Source organism: Rhopalosiphum padi, chromosome 3 (genome assembly GCF_020882245.1).
Source record: "Rhopalosiphum padi isolate XX-2018 chromosome 3, ASM2088224v1, whole genome shotgun sequence".
NCBI lineage: Eukaryota > Metazoa > Arthropoda > Insecta > Hemiptera > Aphididae > Rhopalosiphum > Rhopalosiphum padi.
The window spans coordinates 37,767,544-37,788,548 of record NC_083599.1 but is presented as its reverse complement, the minus strand read 5'-3'; the positions used below and the strand labels follow the sequence as shown (position 1 = coordinate 37,788,548).

The 21,005-nt window shown below is 24.9% G+C and overlaps 1 protein-coding gene and 1 pseudogene across 1 annotated transcript in view; both read left to right on the top strand.

Annotated features, from left to right (window-relative positions):
• LOC132924526 (uncharacterized) overlaps nucleotides 1–21,005 on the top strand; it is a 285,094-nt gene that overhangs the window by 35,028 nt on the left and 229,061 nt on the right. The window contains exon 2 of the mRNA XM_060988891.1: nucleotides 986–1,054. The gene's annotated coding sequence lies outside the window, so the exon portion shown is untranslated. The remainder of the gene's footprint in view (nucleotides 1–985; nucleotides 1,055–21,005) is intronic.
• On the top strand, nucleotides 9,259–10,220 carry LOC132926490 (annexin B9-like; annotated as a pseudogene).

Here is a 21,005-nt window from a genome sequence, read left to right as displayed (position 1 = left end):
TCATTGTAGAAATAAATAATATTAATTATAGACAATTACTTATTTAGATGTACCTTTATGTGATGCTTTTGTTTATTATTTTTATAATGTTTTAACAATTAAATCAATAATAATTTCGTTTAATATTCATTATATTTGTACAATGATTTTATTTTTGCTTTATATAAAAGTACTCGACATATAAACTAAACTAAAATAAAAGATTCGCTGTAAATTTCTTTCTTATTGGTTGGCCTACATTAAATTGAGTTACCTTTAATTTGTGGAAAACAATATCCAATCTCATTTTAAATTCTGAACACTATCGATAAAACAATCGAGTTTACAATAATGTGTTTTTTTTCATTTTGAGAAACAATTTTTGGGGCAATAACAGCCAAACTATTTTAGTACGTATTTTAAAAATTGATACCAATCTATCAGAGTATATGTTTCAAAATTTAAAAAGCCAATGGTTTCTTTTTAAATCACGCAATTTACAAATGAGAAGTTGATATTAGAAATATAGTATAAGTCTAAATGTTACAAATCTCATATTTTTTCATTTTTACTTTTAATTGTTTGTTAAATTTGGATTTGGATTCGTAATAATTTATTTTTTGTTATTTAATTAAACATTTTTAAAACATTTATGAAATCTAAAAATTATTTCCTGCATTAGGTAATGTATTATATTACAACTTTAAAACAGTACTTATTATTATAAATAGATTAAACTATAAATGTCTTAGTAATTTTCACAAAAACAGTGAAAATAGTACCTACGTTGACCAGCTTATACTAACCCGATAGTCATTGAAAACTTGTATCGCTTTTCAAATACAAAAATTTAAAATTTAAAAAAATAGACTCATATTTATTGGAAAAATTTAATAAGAAGAGAGAAAAAGATACGGACACTTGAGAAAGAGTGTTTACATTCTTATACAATAGCAACATTTTATATAAATGAATACAATTAAATTGTTCTGTTTTTAATTTACAGATGATATTTGTTTCTAAGAGTACTAACTATCGACTTAACAAGCATATGGTATAGCTGTCAAACAAATTCGTAAGTATAAAATAACATTAAATCAAAACTTCATCATTGGTTTGTAATGAAAATGTGTATAGGGTAGAGAAATTTTGTTTGTATTTTTATAAATAATTTGCTTTATATTAATTCAAAGTTTAAACATTTTTAATAATTAATTGTTTCCAATTTTGTAATCTAATTAATTAATTGTTTATAATATTAATTTGGTTGTGTAAAGTCAAATAATTTCGTAATGTCATAATGATAAAAGGTTAAATAATAAATTTACAAGATAGGTAATTCAACCTATTTAGACTATTATAGATCTGAAAATTCTCTCATTTTGATAATAAATTAATAACTTTGTGTTATCTTTTATGAAGAGAACCTCTCGGTGGTACTAACGTGATTATAGATTGAGTCTTTTGAACATACCATTATATTATTATATACGAAGTCTTAGAGATAAGAAATTTCTAACTTCAAATCACGAATCGCATTGGCATTATTATATTATAATCTATGAGTTCTATTGTTATGCATTAAGTTCCAGTGAATGTGTTGAAAGAAACGCATAGTTAGGAATTTACATACAGCATCGTTATTTTTACAATTCTTTCTAATTAAGGTATATTATACTCGTACATTATACACCAATATCTATTATTTTTAATTGTGTATAATATATACACAATTTCTATTTTTTACTAAAACAAATAAGTTTGATATTAATTTGTATAAATGCGTACGCATTATAATAGATCCATATTTTGAAGTTTTTCAGTTGTATTCATGATATTATAATTAAATTTTAATCTTGAAATTAAAAAAATTGAATTATTCAGCACAAGTTTAATGGATATCATGAACATTACCATTGATTATGTATCAAATACGTATTACATGTATGCATGCATTGTTTATTGTTTTAATTATGATTTTTTATACTCACTAAACTTGATAATATAATAGAGTGGATCATAGTTACTTAGGTTTTTTTTTTATTATTTATTAATTTATTTGTTTAGTATTGTATATTTATTGGTGTGGACGTGTGGTTTTATAAGTGATTAAACGTAAATATACTTTAAATTTAATTTATGTAAAAATAACACATATCAACTAGCAAGGTTTTAAATTAGGTAATGAGTTAAAAAGTTAAAGTTAAGTTACTTCTTACTAAAGCCCATAATGAATTACTTCTTTTAAAAATAAAATTTTAGCTTAATGAGTTACATTTTTTACCGCAATATGCAGTTACTGATAAATTAATTAATTATATAAAAGTGTTTATTTTATCATGATGTAAATCACATAGATTTAAAATATAATATGTACAGAACTAATTACATATTTATAGAAAATAATAATAATCAGGAATAGGAATTATTTATAATATTGTATACTTTTATATTATAAGTACGAAATTGTAGACTATTAGCTTGTTGAATGTATTCCCAGATATTATATAGGATTCAAAATAAAAAGGATAAATACATTTAACTCTATTTATATCTAAATTTTCATAAAAAATTACAAACTTACTTAAATATAATATTAATTTCAATTCTCATAACAGTCATAACAATAATGCAACCGAATAAACCAGGTTGGCTTTTAAAGATACGTTGGTGCTATGATTTCTAAGAATTATTTTAATTATTCTATAACTTAAATTAGTAAGGTTATATCATTGGATGGAATCACTTTCTGATATTTTCCTTTCAATCACTTTTATATGCATAATTGTTACTGTATATTTCTGTTTATATGAATATATACTTTTCTCGAATTTGTTTATTGTGCTTTAGCATAGACTACAGATATTCCAATTAGAAAAAAAATGTTTGAAAATTTTATACAAGATCTTATATAATTATTTTTTTTACAGATACAAAAAATTTAAAATATATAGATTATAGACACAATTTATTTTTATAAGTATTTGAAGTTCAAATTTCGACTAAGTTCTTTAAAACTACAAACATTTGCAAATCCTTGTGCAGTTGAAAATTTATAAAATGTGTAATTTATATAATGTTAAAACTTGAAAATTTAATATAAAGTTCCTCATAAGTATTACATACTGAAACTAAAAAATGTATAAGTTTCATTTTTTTTTATTAACCTTTCAAGTTCAAATTTTGATGAAATTATATATTTTAACTATGAATAACGATATTAATTATTTTGTTATAGCTCAAAGCCCTTATTTATGGGTCATAAAATTCTTGCGTATATATATTATATTTTGTACACATAATGCTCTTTTAAAATGCAATGTTTTGAGAAAAATTATTTCAACCTACTGCTACATTACTAATAGTAAAATAAATTAAGTACTTTAATTAATAGAAATATCAAAAAACATAACATGAAATAGATACCTATTTCTTATATACTTGTATACTTAATTATGTAGGATGATCCGCTCTAAATCATTTTTTTTTGTATAAAATAATATGTCATTAAATTCAATTTTAACACATAAATTACAGTAATCTACTCAATACCAATCGTTCAGCAGAGCGGTACCTACTTGCCCACATTTTTTCCTATGCAACTTGGAACTTATAAAAAGTTATAAAAAATTAAAGTAAGTTTTAACTTTACACTTAACTTATATTTGTCTATATTAAATTTACTCAACGAGATAAATAGATTAGTTAACTTTCCCAGTTTGGTAAATTAGTTAATAAACTAAGTTTAATATAACAATTAAACATCTAATATACAAATCCATAAAAGTCTTGTATTTAATTGTAATTGTAAATTATATTTTCAAAATATTATGATAAATTTATGATTAGAAAATTCCTAAACATGGGTAGGTATTTAAATTTAACAATCAGGAAAACTCGCTCTGTTGTATACTATATTTTTAGTGTGCCTCGTCAATAAGAACTTTTAAGGTTATTGTAATGGATATGTAAAATTTGAATTCAACGATTCATTGAATACGAAAAACGATTCCAAATGAGATGTGTGTATCCACGTTTTTTTCTTCTTTATTTCATAGGTTGAATTATTTTTATAATAACTATAGCAGAAACTTATTATATTACATTAAATAAGTCAATATTCACGCACCTACCGTATAAAATGATATCGTTTTTTTTCTTCTTAAGTTTGTATTAAAATGTAATATTTCTATGCTATAAAAATTACAGATGAGTACTTAATAATACAATTCAATTTGAAAACACTATGGACCTTTTACATACATGTTCTCCCCTCTTAATAAAGACCTGAACTCATGAGGGACTATGCATGTTGGACAAAAAAACACACACACTTACTCTGCTCAGAATACAATATTATATACTTACGTATTACACGTGTAACAACAAATCTCTTTGTGTTCTCTTTGTTACATTTCATTTAAATTTTTTAATTAGAAGGTAGGTAGGTACATCAAGAATTGGCACAGCAGAATTCTTTCAATGACTTTAATGAAAATACAGTAAATTGCATAAAGTTGTGAGCACATTATTGTACAAGTGTTACATTTTAATGATTTTTTACTATAAGCTTTTTTAAAATGAATTTTTCATATCATTTGTTGTAATAGGTATATATTTTGTTTATTCATATATTTTAATAATTCTGAAATAGAAATGTGTGGAATGATTTTATGTTTGGTCTAAATAACCTAAATAATCATGTTAAGAATTTATGCAGTTTACATTAAATGAAGTTTAAGAATGGATTTTATTTGGCAATGAGATCAGCTAGTTCATTATAATTCGTATATATAACTTATGTTGTTACTATTAATATTCTATTAAGCGAGCTATTTTCAATTAGTTTTTGATTTAGATTTGTCATCATATTTATTGACATTTAAAAAGTACGTGAAGTTGGCAACCCAAATTTGTCCGATCGTTTCCAAATCAGTCTCATTTTTTTGCAACTAATTTGCACGTACGTACATTTAAATACTGGATTTTTTTCCTCTGCTATTTTTTATCAAGTATTTTAATTGAGTTATTAGGTTATTTTTAGTTTCCACAGCTAATTTGATTTTTCGTGTACAGTTTTCTAATAGACGGCAATACGTATTATTCTATTAATAATTAAAATTATTTTATAATTATCACTTACATAGTTACATTCATGTTACTTTCTAACGTATTACACTTATTTGATGTTTTATATCAGCATATTATTATTTCGTCTAATTTACTTGGTGTCAGCATGATATTTACGTGCTCATTACGTACATAAGTTTTACGGGTTCATAATAAATATTTTCCAAGCACGGTCGATGAAAATTCCAAACTTGCAATAATAATTTATAGTTAATGTGCGATATTATGTACGCGAAGTTTATGAACGTGTCGGTCTACTGACGATAAATTATAGTAAGTAATTCAGATACCTGCCTATACGAAAGCTAATAATAATTGTTGTAAATCAATGAGCGGTAACTGCAGGTTAGTATAGCGATCGTAATGGTACAATAGTTATACGACAGAAAATCACGTGGAACACGTGTTTAATGCCCACACTGATTTCGGCCGTACGCGAATAAAATATAATATTGTTAATGAAAATGAGAACAGAAAATTAAAAAATAAAATAAAACTGAAATAAAAACTTCTTTTTATGTATTATCCATCTCTATAATATAATATATGCGTTGCACTTATACTACTATACCCATTGTAGCATTACAACGATATACGTAGTACACGTCCACACCATTATAAAATACGGCTAAACGTCTAAACATATTATTTCGACCGTCAATATCGGCGGTCACAGTAAGTTATCATGATTTAGATTTATACTGTTGCGTTCTACGTCCACGAGCAGACTCCGCATAACTTACTCTCGTACGCGTTCTTATATAATTCACAGCATGAGACGGCGCATGCGGACCAGACGGACGGACACACTGGCGGCGGTGTCTGGTCCCGGACAACGGGCTGATGACTAATGTACGACAGCGATAGGTTTAATTATTGAAGCCCACCGGCTCGCACTGTGAATAATCTAAGACCCAATATGGCCACAGGCAGTGCAATATAATATTATACATTGGCGATTTGTTGTCGTTATCATAATGATATTCATAATCCACGGGCTATAAAATAACGGGTCGAACGTAATGTCATCGGACAACGCGAGATTTCGTGTTTTTTGTTTCCGTTGAACGAAATCAACGTGATCAATCAATTAACAATACGCATTTCTTTATGTTGTAACCGATATTAGTTTTCTGTAAATTTCACTATTTTACAACGCTCCATAATGAATTAAGTTTTCGCCGGGACATTGTTGTTTTCTGCGTCGCGCGTTGTCGAATCATAAAATGCCCATAATCCCGAATGATTATAATGTTTATTTAATGCTATTGTATAGTTGTTGCATGTGTTTTTCGCAGTATTATGTATGTTTAATAATTTACGCTAATTAATTAAGTATTATTGCTTTTTAAAAAGTCTTAAACGATTTGATTATTATGTTATACTTTATATGTTAGAAACATGTTCCACAGGAAACTTATACCAGTTATACCGGTAAAAGTATAATTGATTATAGACTAAGTCCCTCAAATATATTCTCACCAATACGTATAGAATTAAGTAATAGTGTTTGTATTGTACATATTTATGTATAATATATAATATTTTTATAAATGTATAGTGATATAATCGATTTACCTCACCTTCGGGAAGTATTTGACTTCTAGCAATTCAAAATTGTGTCAATAGTATATTACGAGTATATAAGTATAAAATAACTGAATTCAATGGGAGATTTTTATAGCGTACACTTAAGACAAATGTTTATTTAACTATGATTCTAAAACTTATATTCTTATTATTTGAAATCAAACTACTTGTATTTATAATTAGGTACAAAATAAAAAAAAAAACGCGTTTGTACATTACAATAATCCACCATATAATATAATATGCCGATTATAATTTATAGATGCCGATACACAAAATGAAAATATTAAATTACTTCTGTATGAAAATCTTGAATAAGTACGCCTGTACTGGATCGATTCTTTTATACGTAGGTACAATTAGTAGGTACGTTTCTCATTATATTATAACAAATATTCATGAACGATATCCATTCTCTTCCGGTTCACCGATCGTTTAAACACATAATATAATAATTTTATAAAAAAATACTCAATATACATTTAACATTAAAAATCAATGATTTTCATTCCTAGACCACATTAAATTGTACCTACATAACTGTGTTATCATTCGTCAACATTGTATTCGTTACGTTATAAAATTTAATATTTCGTAGTTTACATTTAAACAGCGTTACCATTAATAATAATAATAAATATCGAAAATTGTTAGTTTTCTGTAAAACCGTCAGCGTGGGTGGGTAACCAATTCATTTCACAATCGCATAATATTATTAGTCGTTAATGTAGAACGTATTATGTCACATATTATTACTATATTACACTATTGTACTTGTACACTTAATTTGTTGTTTCCGCAGATTTTACTTTAAGTTATACATCATCAGTGTACAACTATATTACGATAGATGATAATATTGCATATTATGTTTGATACGATGATATATGCATACACTGCATTGTATCATATAATATATTATATTTTATATTACTTATGCTTTAGTTGATTATGTATTATAATATATTATATCCACTACAATAACATTTCTCAACGGCTTTATAGTATATTTTGTGTAAACGATCATTGTTTTTGATTCCGAGTTTTAACTATTAATAAAGCATTTTTTTTTTTCTAAGATAAAGTACATAACTACCTAATTAATTATTTTAATTTAATTATAGTAATATTTTAATATTATGATATGATGAAAACGAGCATAAATAAATTGATGTGTAGGTAATTTTGTAAGAATGATAAAACAACGGGTACATGCATTTAAAAACATTTATTATATTTGATGCCTTGAAGGCATACAATTAAATTTAACTCTTATAGGGCAAAAAATAATGTGTTACAACAAAAATATTTCTCGTTTCATAAATGTTTATATTATTATAACGGTAAGTTTGTAAATAAACTTTTATAAAGCGGAAATTGTCTATTGTAAAAGAGGAATAATACTATAGACTTAGTGTCCACAAATTATTTATGCATTTTGAACATTATAATAACTGAAGTTACTAAACGCTTGGTTAATAAATTGTAGATTTTTACTTAAATATGTTTTATGAAAATTATATAAAAAAAACGTAAACAATCCAAATTTGAAAAACTTAACCCTGTTTATCATAATATTTTATAGTTGAGAAACAAAAACATTTTGCGTGAAAACATATTATGGATGCATTTTGCATGAGATGAATGTATCATATCCAAAATCTAAACAAAACAACATTAATATATTCTAAAAAAGGTCAGTGGCAGATTGATAATATTTTAAATCTAACCGAATACCAGAATTGAACAGTACATTCACAAAAAAATAAAGAAACTTTTAAACTTTAATATTTCACAATTTATATCTAATCTTCTATAAACAGGTGTTGAATTGGTTTTATTTTTGAAACGTGTTAAAATTATAAATAAATAAAACACATCAATGCAAAGCTAATATAATAGCAGCTTCGTTCATGTTTAGAATTTAAAATTGTATGGTAAATATATCATAAATAATTAATAGATAAAATACTGCTTAACATGTATTACAAAACTACATTTTATATTTACTTCAAAGTATAAACATAGTCTGAATCCAGTTCAATTTATTTTTTTTCAAAAAATACAAATATATTTATTTTGTATAACACATTTTCTAAAAATATAATATTTATTGATGTTATAAATTTTAAAAAGGTAGGTAAATGAGTATCGCTATACATTGGGTGTCGTGTGGGTCACTGTTACAGGTGTGTTAAACTCAATGATATGTTGAATAAATAAGTTGAAATCAAGTATAAACTTATTTACTTAATAAAACATAATAAACATAATAAATGTTCAAAAATAAGTTTTTCAAATTAATTTAAAATTTATTAAAACAAATAAAAGAAAACGGACAAGTGGGTACAGCTTTGCTAAATGTATTGTAATTATATTTGTAAATTTTAATTGTATAAAAATGTATATCTAATACAAAAATATGTTATATATTATATTCAAAATCTGGCTAAAATCACCTTCAGTTCGTGCCGACCAGTTAACAATACAATAATTGAATATACATTTTATTTTAATATAATATAACTCCGTCGACGAAAATAACCGCCCGATATCAACATGACCTACTATACATCAAGGTGCACTCCCGGCAGGTTAGGTTCGCCCGGCAGGCAATTTCGATGTCGAAACCGACGCAGCCGTACTTAGGAAAGCCATGAAAGGATTCGGTACGAACGAGCAAGCCATCATCGATGTGCTAGCAATATGGCCCAATACTCAGAGACAGGAGATAAAAGAAGCTTTCAAGACACTCTATGGAAAGGATTTAATCGACGATCTGAAGAGTGAACTTTGAGAACGCCATTGTTTCTCTGATCACCCCGCTTCCTGAGTTTTACGCCAAGGAGTTGAAATACGCCATCAGTGGCGTGGGCACCGACGGAGAGGCTATAGCCGAAATTTCCGCTGTCTACGAAAAACAATACGGAAACTCTTTGGAAGACGATTTGAAATCCGACAATTCTGGATATTTTCAGAGATTATTGGTGTTTTTTGCGCTGTGCCAATCGCGATGAAGACGTGGAAGTCAATCGTAGCGCCGCGGTTGCGGATGCTCAGGCTCTTATCGATGCAGGCGAAGCTCAATGGGGCACGGACGAGTCAACCTTCAATTCGATTTTGACTACTCGTTCTTATCCACAGCTTAGAGCCATTTTTGAAGAGCACGAGACTCTTAATCTCGGGGTCGTGGGATCGAGCCCCACGTTGGGTGCCACTTTGTAATGAGTTAAACATAAGGTATAATGTTCTGATTTAATATTAGTATTAAAATTGATATTTCTAGCTCATTACCTTAATATGTAATGTTAATTTGGAGTGTAAATAAGAGAGTTTTCTTTTTATGTAAGAAATGTGTATATATGACTATGCGTAATGTTGAATATAGATATATTACCTTAACTCTTATGAAACTTGTTGCTTGAAATGACCTCTTGAGTTTTAAACAGATTAGGAATTAATAAAATTGAACAATGAACAATATTTTAGTTTAACAAACTAATAACATGATACATCAACGGTGACAGGATATTGACCGGGTGTGCGACTAAGTGCCTTACCGAGTTTTCTTGTGCTTTTATAGAAAATGTCGTGTAAATGACATTTGGTAATAAGTTATTTATCTATTTAATTCTAAATGTTAACTTTTTTTTTAAATTTTTTTTTTAGAACCTTTAGTTAATAACTATTACAGTTCAACAAAATGTTAAAATTAATTATATTTGAATATTAGAATATGTTAAATTAAATTATATATAATTTTTACCCTTAAATTGCTAAATGTTAAAATTAATTAAACCTAATTAATAAATTAACTATGTTATAATACTATCATTATTACAGTATTCCGGTTTTTAATTATTATAATTATATATTTTTTAAAACCATAATAACACCTTTCTGTAAATACCGTTAAACATTAAAAATAGATTCATGAAGTAAATAGATAATATCTTAAAATAAATCAAAATTAATGTTATTGCGCATAATAAAATTTATAATAATATAATATACTTAAAAATTTTAAATTTCCATAATAAATAATGTTTTTAAATTATAATAAAATAATAAAATTAACATCGTTATTTTACGTTTAAATAAATTATTTCATCAAAATTGTCACTCTAAATTCACATACATATATATAAGATATGCCTATTATTTTTATATAGCTTTTTATTAAATTTTCAAGAATTTTGACCCATCGATTAATATTATAATTATATCAACATTTATAAAACTAAAAATAATTCAAAATTGCTCATACCTATAAATAACGCAAAAAAGTTAAAAAAATTTTCTAAAATTTTATTTTATAATTAAAATAATAATATGAGCATTTGGTGAACATTTCAAATATCTATATTCATATTTTTATTGAAATAAAATAAAATATCAAAAAATGTTTGAGGAGAAATAATTATTTTACTGATGAATATCAAATGTCGTAAACATTTAAACTTGAACAACTTATGAAGAGTATTGTTTTAATTAAATTTTCAAGCATTTCAACCCAGCAAAACATTTTTAATTAACATTTATAAAAAAAACAAAAAATAGAAAAAAATGAATTTTATTGTAAATAGAAAATAATAGTATAAATATTTGTTATACATTTTAAGTTTCTAAGGGTTATTCGTTTTTGAGTTAGTTAAAAAAAACAAAATCGATTTTGTCGAAAATCAGATTTGCGTAAAAATTCCCGTTTTTTTTTTTTTTAAATTTTTGTTAATTTTTATAAAAATAAGTATCGGGAATTTTTAAGTTTGACCTCTTTAAAGTACAAACTAAATATCATTTTATATCTAAAACGAGCCCTATTTTTAAAAATCAAAGCACTTTATTGACAACATATCAAATACTCACACAAAAAAAAAAAATAAACACATCGTGATAAAATCAATACATTCTTCACTCCGATAAGAATCTATAATAATGGAATGAAAGTCATTTGATTTTAAATTGTATTGATATTTTTTTGAATATAGTAATGATGTTATAATATTTGGAAGTTTGGAAATTGAATTAAATGGTATTGATATTATGTTGATATGTTTACAGCAATATGAAAATAATAAAGTCTTAGCGATATGGTGTGCATCATAAGATAATTAAATGATTCAATACTATTCAAAAATATTAATAGGTTTTCACTATCTTATTATAAAAATAAAATACTACTATGACTGACTCAAATTCTTTTATAATTTATACCATTACTTATAAAAATATATAACACATGCAGTTGATAAACGTCGTTCAACATTAAATCACCATACATATTATAGACACTTTATTATTTTTGATTTTGAGTTTTGCCTGGAAGGTTTAAAATGTTGTGTTTTTCAGTGTATTTGATTGTAAACACTTTTTATGGTAGAGTGAGTGCAACGAAGAGTTTTATATTATGTAGCATATGAAATCGATCGAAAATTATAGATGTAGATTGTTCTTATGGGAATCAAAAGTGAAAATGTTATTTTCCAAGGAAATTGATAAAAGCTACCAAAAACACCGACATTTATGGCAAAACCATTTTGTACAAAATGTATTTCGTTTTGTTTTCATTGTAATTTAATAAATAATAATATTAGATATTGGATTGAGTGGGTAATGGGTATTGGTTTTATTATTTTATACAGGCCAATTCGCCACGCATGTTCATCTCGATGTTTGGTTTTTATATAATGAAGTTATTGAAATTCTGATTTTCAGAATATTTTTAAGTAAATAATACTAAAAAGAAAGAAGTTAGTATCACTACAGGATACTTTTTAAATAGTATAATAATCTAAATATATAAAATTATGGACATAATATAGTATACTTAAAAATTCCAAAAATCATTATTCGAGTAAATAAATTATTATAGGATAAAATGGGATGACCATGCTTAGTGAATCACTCTAAATAAGTTATTGCGTTTTAAGGTTCTGTACAGATTTTTTTTTATAAATTTACTGTTTTTTAGAGGGATTTATTTTCAATATAATTTTTAGATTTTCTTAATAAATTCTTAACATTTTAATTACGGTTTATTCACGACTGAATGATTATATTAAATATCTGTATATTATTTTGATAGATAGTGTATTATTTTAAATTGCAAACTCATATTTTATAAGTATATTAGCTTAAATTCTTAAATTCGAGAGAAACAAAATACAATTAAGGAAAATGAACTCATTAATAAATTTTATTTTATTTTTTTAATAGTCTTTTAAGAATGATAATACAATCGCTTTCAAGTTTCAGATTGAACCAAAGTTAATTTTAAAAATGTTTATAACCGCCAAAGAATTATTTAAAAACTTTAGACATCATTATACTGGGTAAATGATGGAACTCTGATCACTTTTTTTTTTTTTTTATACAAATCATTAAATTAAACTACTTATTATATTGTTTATAGTCAACTTTGAAAAAAGTATATAAATAATTGAATGAATCTAGACCATTTTTTAGTAATCTGGATGTTAAACTTAAATATTTAATGTTTTTCATTTTAAGGTCAAATAAATTGCATTGTTACGATCCTACCTGAAATTCTTTAAGTTTAACTATGCAAATAACAAATAATTAAAAAAAAAAAACAATGTTTATAATTATAATTGTTGATGAACACAGATACGCTGAAGATAAAGGTAATAAATAACAATAAGATCGGATGATATATATGTAATAAAATAATAAGTATAATTGACACGAAAAACTATAGTGTTCCGAGGCGTAATATAAAACAACGACTGATCGTCCTACCGGCTACTACATAGAACGAACATGCGTTATAGTAATATAAAAATTTAGTGTCTGCTGTACTGCAGTGTGAATAATTTGCTTATAATTTACATAATATATGGGTGTGTTTATAATTCCAACAATTATATTAACTAATTGTCATAAATATAACAATAGCACCTATTCATATATTTTGTTATTTTTATATTCATACCATTATACTCGTACTTCAATCAAGTCAATTAATTCATAAGTAATGGTTTAAATACATTATTATATGATTGGGTATACCTACTGATTATTCGTTTGAATTTTTAAAATTTTAAATCTATAATAGGTACAATATATTTTGTAATGACATGAATATATTGAAGGATTGAATATCATGTGACTAGAGTAGGTACTTAGAATAGAAAGGGGTATTGTTGGACTTATATTGTGTTTCACAATAGGAAATACCGAAAACAGAGTTGTGGAGTATTTTGGCATACACCGAACAAAATATTATGGTGAGCTACATATTCATCAATGACCAAAAAATGTTGTTCTGGCAGGCATATGACAAATTAAATTATTTGAATCACAGGCTTTTATGAAAAATTACAGCAAAAGAAGTTTTGACTAAAGCTCACTACTTATTTCACGATTGAAGTAAATGTATTATATCATTTAAATATATTGGCAATATGAGGTTAAAAATTTAATAAAAATAATTAAATAATTAAAATTTAAAATATAATTAAACGGAAGTGTGGTACATTAAAGTATTAAAGTATATTTTTGTTTGGCTATATTTTATTTTTCTAGTTAATAATTATATATCATAACTTCCATAATAATTAAATTAAAATAAATAGTTATTCATATTGTAATGAAATAATGTATATTATTTGTCAGTATTACACCTATGACCTATGACCTGCTGCCTATATTAAATTGATTGGTTTTTGTACATTTTAAAACAAAAAAGGCATAAGAATGTTTTTTTTTTGTTTTTGATAACAACATTAAATATTATACTTAACCATTTAATTTATAACTATATGGTTAAAACTTTTCGTTTGGCTTTTTATAATATTGTGAAATTGGGTTAAATATCTACACTGCCAGTTACATTAAAACATATTTATGTTAAGTTTAAAATATATACTTATATGTTATTAATAATATGTTATTAATAATATGAATTTAATTTATGTTTTTTATGTAAGAATTAGGAACGTATTTACTAAATTAATCAATGAATTCAAATTTTCTATTGTTGAATATAATTGTTTTAAACGTATAGGCGTATAGCAGTTTTTTTCAGTTACATTATATAATTTAATTATAAAAGGTAATTGTCTACCGTTATCCTGAAAATTAATAATCTTTATCTAAACATTTTCGATTTTTTTTTTCTATTGAATTTTAAAAACAAATTGCATATAATATTATTTCATATAAATCAAATACAGTTGTTAAAAATTGTAACTTATAAATAAATATCGACAAATCGTAGAGTGACTGTGTTATTATAGGATCATGGTAGAAATAGCTTGAAATTAATCTAAATATTTTGAAAATTTTATTAAAAATAGAAAAATACTTTTGTAAGCTATTGTTTTCTAAAGTACAGTTACAGATTTTAAAATTTACTACAATTACGTAATGTAGATTTATTTCAGATTCCGAGTAGAGGAACGAAGTTATTTTATTACAATTACGTGTTTTTTGTAGTGGTAGTTGTTGTTGTTGTTGTTTCATTAAATACTTTTTGGGTCAGTAAAAGTGCTTCAAATGTTTCATATTATAGCCACTCTAAAAATAATTCGTAGTTGGAATGCGAACACAGGTGCTATTTAATACAGATCATTTTTAATAACGCTCAGTAGGAAATATAATTTATAATTTATACAATACAAACTAACAAGGTTAAAAATATCAATCATGTATTTTTTTATATATTTAGTTTGTATTTTTATTTAATCTTTACTGATTAAATTAAAGGTTAACGTTTTATTCCAATAATTAGACTTTATTATAATAACTGATTTCAAACATACATTTAATTCGAAAAACTTATTGATAATAATTTGAAGCTTGAAACGTAAAATTAATAATAATTTTAAGCTAAGATCTTCTTTGAATCATTTATCAAACACAACGATAGTTGTTATTCAATCTAATATAGTATAACACACCCCTCCTTATTGGTCGTTCAAAACAGTATTCAATTCAATGTGTAAAGGACGTCCTTTTATCAGACTGAATCATTATTCTTGCTAAACATGGACGTTATTCCTTATTAATTTAAGTCAATAACGTAATTATAATATCAGAATTTGTCACTATAAATATATTAAGTTTATTAGGATTGATAGTAAAATAAATGCAACTGTTTATAAATTAGCTATTTTTAGGTAAGTACCTAATTGAGATACATTTTTTCTTACTAACTATAATAATACATTCACTTTTTGTGCTGAATCAATCATTAGCGTTATTATTCTGTAACATTTGTTTCGAATTGTATTTGAATTGACGTAGTAATAAATATTAATAGTTATAAAAAGAAACGTACATTTGAAAATTACATTTAATACGGAAAAAAATAAAATATATATTCTATCAATCACAAAACCTGTCAAATTTTATATTAGCCAAGTATTTCGTGTGAAATATTTTTCTTTTTTTTTTTTTTTTTTATTATTTTTCTTTATTTTTAAATACTTATGTACCTATTAGTATATTGAAATTAAAAAAATTATAGTAATTTATTTAAGAGGTCAGTTCAGGAAAAAAAGGGTATGCAAATGAATATATTTTTTTGAAGGTTGCAATTGAAGTTTCTTTCAGAATTAATTCTCTTGTCCGCTTTTCACTTTATTCTAAATTTATTGAGTACCTAATCGTTTTTCGTATATCAATGTATAATACATAATCAAAATAGTATTAATTAAATAATGTAATACTTAATTATATTTGAAATGTTATTGAGTACTTAGTTATGTATATTTTTCACGTATTTTTACAGTTCTATTACACTGGTGTTGCATTCATGTCACAATTTTAGTTTTCAATTATTCAAAATAATTTAACTGAATAGGTAATCCAATGGGCATTTTAAATAACGTGTATTAGATAATATAACGTTGTATATAAATATAATAATATAATATATCTAGTTAGTGGTTATTAAATAAGTTAAACTATTTAACTACGGGTAAGAAATATTTATTTGCATAAAAATATTAAGGTATTATTCAGAGTTTGAAAACTGTTGGAGATTAACTCAATATTTTGGTTAGATAATACTTGAAAACTTTCGAGGCATGTCCTACAGGTTCATACTAATGATCATACTTCACATTATTATAATTGAAACGCGGGTAGTGAACATTATCGCAAGTCCAGATAAGTTTCACCAAAGTGAAACAGAGATGTACTAAAAAAAAAAACAGATTAATGATTTAATACCGACAACAAACTGAACATTGTCCAATTATCATTGCAAATATTATATATAATATTTCAACACAAGTAGTATATTATTCCATCCCATTGTATTTTTTATTCATTACATTTATTTATTGTACCCCGAGCGCTAATAAAACCATATAAGCTCCAGTAATCGTGTTTTATCAATATACAATGGTCTATGTGTGTAATTTTTATATACGACACTAAATAAATGTTACTATACAAATAATAAAGTACACAGTTTTCATCGGAGAAAATTATCGGTTACGGAATCTAAAATCTAAATGAAAATAGAATTACATTAATCATTTATTATAATATCATTAAACAAATAATACAATTTGCTGGTATTATTATTGGTAACGAATTGAATATATTTCAAATAAAATTATAAACTGTCTGAATATTAATCATATTTTATGCGATGTGATTTAAAATAAACAATCAAAAACACGTACATATCATACATTTGATTAGTTTTATGTATCGACCGGTTCTGTATATTATTTTAATATCATAAATAATTATTTAATATTTTTATAATCATTGTGCCTACCTACTTTATTTCTTGTAGGAATTAATGGTTCTTTGTACTTATATTATGTACTGTGTTCCTATTACCAGTGCTCACAGTTTCTATTGGTTTTGATTTACACAAAAAAGTGGTTAAGGTTTTTCGTTAATTATTAAAGTACTTATATAACACCGTGGGTTATATTTCTGTTTATAACCAGAAATAGTTGGATCTACTCGATAAATATTCTATACATATTTTTCTTCCCGTAACTGGAAATAATTTTACTCTATTAGATATTTTACTTCAGTTATATTATAGGATTTTATATTGGTAGTATGGAGATAGTGAGGTTTAAGTTGTTGGACAAACTCTTACATATGAATTCAATTGATTGGTTAGTGAGCTTTTATTATTATTACAACAATTTATCGGTGTATGTGGTATTTGGATTTTTTATTTTTTTATACCCATACCCACAGAACCAATAAAACTTTTTAAATAATCTTCGTCTATGATTGAGAACCGCTTTACTGTAGAATAATTTCGTGGTTAATAGACTTAAGATACTGGGAAGTGAATATGTTTTATTATATTTTTTTGAAATTCTGTAACCAGGACAAAGTATCTATGTCAAGTTCGTATTTTATATTATTTTCAATAATCGATGACGTTTTTTGTATGGTTTTATTTATTATTTTAATAAGTTTTTATCTAGGATTTCGCATAGCTAGTTTATGTTATAATTACTCGTCGACGAAAGATCGTTTGATAAAGTTTTACATGATAATTTTCTTGACAGCGATTTATTAGTGCACAAAGTATTAGCATGCTACTGAATACTTATGATGCTTTCTGTGTCTATTTTGTATAGTTTTTCTTTTTTTTAGGGAAAACACGGTTCAGGTTTTCCAAGAAAACCTAAAGTGTTCTTATTCAGCACGTACCAAATAAATTAAGCACCTATAAATATAACAATTTTTCTGAGAGAAATTTTAATTATTATTTGAGCTAAATAAGTATATGCATACGTCACACATAGTATTTTCAGGACTATTAGTGAGATCCATTTTTATCGGAGAGGTAATTAACATTTAATTCTATGACTTTATGTTTTATTTTTGACAATTTTAGACTAATTAGTATACTGAGTGATTCTTTTATTAAATAATTTTAAAATCGATTAGTGTAAAAATAATTAGTGTTGTTCAATAAAAGAATTATCCTGTAGATAACAATATTATTTTGAAATATTTTAAATATGTCAATAATAAAATAAATAAATTACCTTCTGACACTAAAATATATACAAAATTGAAAATCGTTTTACTGAAATCATACATTATGGGGTTAAAAAAACGTACCGCTAGCCGACGTTTCCCGAAAATAACGTACGAATATTTACAATTAATATTAATATTCCTAATTAGTAATATTATTAAAAATTAAAAGAGTATTGAGAGTATATATTGTTATGTAACTACATTTTGACTGTCTGTTACATGTGTTAGTTCATGTGTTACTTTCATATTTAAATTTATATTCATTAGAAAATCATTTTCATGATAACATCTAGTTCAATTTTAACCTTAAAAATAATGATTAATTACACATATATTATTATTATGAAATATTCATATTTGTATAGAGAAATAAATTAAAAAATTTAAATTTTAGATAAAAATATGTTATATTAATATTATTGTACAACAAACGCGCAGCATCCCATTGGCCGAAGGGTGTTGGTTTTCGATATGATTATTTATAACGGGACGGACTGTAAATTATATTATTTCAATATAATGATAACACGGCGATCTAGATAGGCAATTCAGCTACAACACTGTCATAGATAAATTTTTCCAGTTATTTGTTGTACTTAGTTTAGTATTATAACGATATCTCGATAATATAATATTTGTCTAATTATATTACTACGAGGTTGCGAAAAATCAACAATTGTTTTTAACTTATTTAAGTTACATATTTTTCAACTTAGAGAATTTGATAATTAATGGATAAAAATGTAATAAAATTGGTTTGTGTACTTTGACATTTTAAAATAATTCGTAGCATAAATAGTATATCTACTTAATAGACGATTATTGATATTTTTACAAACTTAGAAAAATGTTTAGATAATAGTATTTAATAGTTAATGTGGTAAAGGTAGCTGACTCTTCATCAAACTATTGCCCACGTCGGATAAATTTTTTTTTTTTTTATGTCGTTTATTTGAATACAAATTTACAAGTGAGTACAATGCGTAAATGAGTGGAATATATATAATATGACTATATGGGATTGAAAAAAAGCATCAAGTCGGAGTTTCACATTATAAACTCCTGAGCAAAAAGGTATTTTATGAAGTCAAAATGTAATACATTTTAAAAATAAGTAACAAGTCACCATTAACTTACTATTTTAATTTATTTTAATTTTGTAATTTTCAACTCATTAATTTCCAACCTTGACTATTAAAGTGTGTAAATATAAGAAAGATAAAATTAGAAATAAGTGTAACATTTATAAACAATTTGTGTTAATATTATTATCTAGTATATTATTTTAAATGTCTTTTGGAGGAAACATTTGAATACCGTTGCAAATATATATATATATATATATATATATATATTTAAGATTAAGGTTGAAACTAATAAAATATATTTGAAATATACACCACTAATGCTGTATGTTTTATTTGACGTAGACAAAACAATACACTATTTAATTTTCCCGCATTTTATGCTGATTTAGAAAATCCCTTTTACGGATCAGGAAATGTAAACATAAGAATTACGTGCATTGCTAACCATAGGGGAGACGTCACTAAACAAAAGTGAATATAGTATAATCATGTTAAATTGAATTTCTGAATAAGGGTTTGTACAAACCTTGGTGGTTTTATACGAAATTCTTCAACAAATCACAGTTCCTCTGTGACATCGAATCTTAGAAATCTAGATGTTCCCTGCTTACTGATAATATTCAATCGATTTGAAAAGCCTTCGGGATAGCTACTATGCGATATCAATGATAATACGTATGTAAATTTTTTTTTTTTATTGTAACGAACATTTAAACGATTTCCCTACTCAAATAGCCCAGAAAATTTACATACCTAATACGATACCCACACACAAGGATCATGTAATTTTGTTTTAAAACGAATCAATAAGGATATTGACATGTATATGTCTTTTGGTTGGGGTCATTCTGATTTTTATGTGACACGGAGAGCGTTACCATGACATCGAACGTAACTCTACTCTACACCAAAAAAAAAAAAAAAAATAAAAAAAATATGTACATATAAATTTACCTACATTTTTTAAATAAATATTATTATAATATTATTTATACAATAGATTATATAAATAAAACCAAAATTGGTTGTTACTTTGATAGTTGTTCGACGATGTCGGTTGGTGAAAATTATTGGCAATTGTAATTTTAGCTCATAACTTCTCATAATTATATTAAAAACTTAGTTAGTAACCATAAGAAATAATACATGTACCGATATATCTGCAATGCATGAAGTGTGGATACTCGTTAAGTTGGTTTTAGTTTATAATATCATATGGTC